General features: G+C 36.2%; 1 protein-coding gene across 1 annotated transcript in view; it reads left to right on the top strand.

Moving 5' to 3' along the window:
* PREX2 (phosphatidylinositol-3,4,5-trisphosphate dependent Rac exchange factor 2) overlaps positions 1-2,504 on the top strand; it is a 466,421-nt gene that overhangs the window by 445,608 nt on the left and 18,309 nt on the right. The window lies entirely within an intron of this gene.

The following is a 2,504-nucleotide window of genomic DNA, read 5'->3' as shown; positions in this document are numbered from 1 at the left end:
GGTGATGTGGGATCTATTAACTATAGAAAATATGTCAAGGAGACATATTAATCATAAACACAGATATATTGGCCCTTTCCTTTTTCTTCCTATGGGGAAATTAACATTTTATAATTTTGCAGCCCTGTCAAGTGAGCTTCCTCAAGAGTATTCTTTAAGTAAAGCTATTACTTTAAATGTCTTATTGCTGAAAGTACTGAGAAACATTCTTCCGTGTATATAATATATTTATGCTTTTGTGAAGGACAGAATCTAGTCTTGACATTTATTTTATTACATTTGTGACCCCTAGAGAAAAGTTATCTGAACTTTTTAAATGATGTTGCAGTTAGAAGGAGCTGAACAATTGAAGGTCTATATTTTCCAGAATAGAGTGAAAAGATAGATTTACTTAAAAGTTAATTAAACTGTCAAATGTGAGAATATCCTTGGGTGGTACAAATGGTTACCATGCTTGGCTGCTAAATGTAAGGTTGGAGGTTTGAGTTCACCTCAGAGGCACCTCAAAAGAAAGACCTGGTGATCTCCGTCTGAAAAATCAACTATTAACCCCAGTGGGGCACAGTTCTGGTCTGATACACATGAAGCACACATGAGTTGGGCTTAACTCCATGGCTACTGGTAATATGAAAACAGAAATGGTACTAGAAAGGAGGTTAGGGGCCCAGGTGAGAAATTCATATTAAATGGGATTGTTTAGGATTCCTGGCCTTCTGTGGACTCATTTCAGTCTCTTGCCCAGAGTTAGTAAAACAGTCTTACTGTTAACCAGAAAAATGCCTATAAAAATGAAATGATTTCTTATAAAATCTGACGCTGACTATACTTTTATGTACCACTGAAAACCCATGTGCTCATTTCTGGATCTGAGTCTTTCAGAGAATGCCAAAATCAAAATGCTTCTTGCAAATGCTGAATTTTTCCACTCCACATTCAGATTTAGATAGATAGTTAAGAGAAGATAAAAACCTATGAGGCAAATGATGGCATATTGACAGCAGAGTTGAGGATTTACTGCTAGTCCTGCTAGCCTTTCTTTCATATGCTTAATTTAGGAAAATGGAATTTTGTGAGGCTGTAAGTGAAAAACCTAGGCCTTTTTTGGAGCCATCAAAAGTGAATGGAATATTGGCAGTATTTCCTACATGGCTGCCTCTGAAAATTTTTCCCTTTTTTTTTTTTCTTTTATTCCAAATTAATTTTAAGACCTAATTGGATTATATACAGTAATTAGTACGAAAAGGCACATATAGATGCAGTCATCTTTTTTTTTTTTTTTTCCTGATGTGTTCCACAAACCAAACCAAACTCACTGCTGTTGAGTCAGTCCTGACTCATAGCAACCCCTCCTTGGGTTTATAGCGACCCCTCCTTGGGTTTATAGCGACCCCTCCTTGGATTCCCAAGGTGGTGTCTCTAGGGAAGTAGATTGCTCAATCTTCCTTCCGAGGAGTGGCTTGTGGGTTTGAACCACCAGCCTTCTGGTTAGCAGTCAAATGCCTTGGACACAAGGCCACCAGAGCTCTCCTGTCAAACAGGATGTAAATGGCCACATTGGTTTCCTGAAATCAGAAAAATCTTTAAAAATCTCTGCACAAAATTTGCTGTACTACTGTTTACTACAACTTGAAACAATGAAATAAATCAGTTTTCAATTAAGAAAATGGATAAAAATTATAGGCTGCCTGTTAAAAACCCCTCACAATGAGTAAGTGTCTATTACAAATGGAATAGGGCAAAGAGTGTTTTATTAGGAATGCACAAACATATTTCCATATGGTTAGAAAAAGATAAAAGATTTTTTTTCTTAGCTTCATTCAGCTTGTGCAATGAGTATTATTGATTAAAGTGTTAGGCTCAATAAAAACTTCAAATTGGAGTAGAGAAGACCTTAAGGAGAAGAAAAAGGTTACGGTCTATGAAGTCAGCTGGTGATTAAATGTGTTATAAAAATTGATTTGTCAAGCATGAACTGCCATTAGTTTTCTTGGTATTCAGTGGCATATGTTGTTCTACAGCTTACATTACATGTAAAACAACAATATAATTTGATATCAGATTCCTATCTGATATGTTTGTAAATATCAGATGTTTGTAAATATCATGCCCTATGAGAAGCTAATTATAAAACTTTAGTCCATCTGTATATGTGTTATTAATGCTTTCAAAGTCTTTTGTAAGCTAATGAGAAAGTTGCTTTACAAGTAATTTAACAGAATGCTGATTCCAACTTAGGGCAAGTCCATGTGTGGTAGACTAGAACTGAAGTCCATAGGGTTTTTTTTTTTTTGGCTGTAATTTTTCAGATGCAGATCTCCTGACCTTTCTTTCACAGTGCCACCGGGTGGCTTGACTGCCAACCTTTAGATTAGTTACCAAAACCAAACTCAATGCCATCAAGTTGATTCTCACTCATAGCAATTCCCATTGGGTTTCCAAAGCTGTAAATCTTTGTGGAAGTAGACTGTCTCATCTTTCTTCCACAAAGTGGCTGGTGGGTTCAA

Source organism: Orycteropus afer, unplaced genomic scaffold, assembly GCF_000298275.1.
Source record: "Orycteropus afer afer isolate SDZICR_OR568_19922 unplaced genomic scaffold, OryAfe1.0 scaffold00181, whole genome shotgun sequence".
Lineage (NCBI taxonomy): Eukaryota > Metazoa > Chordata > Mammalia > Tubulidentata > Orycteropodidae > Orycteropus > Orycteropus afer.
Note: the sequence above shows the minus strand (reverse complement) of the source record. Positions and strands in the feature narration are given on the sequence as shown.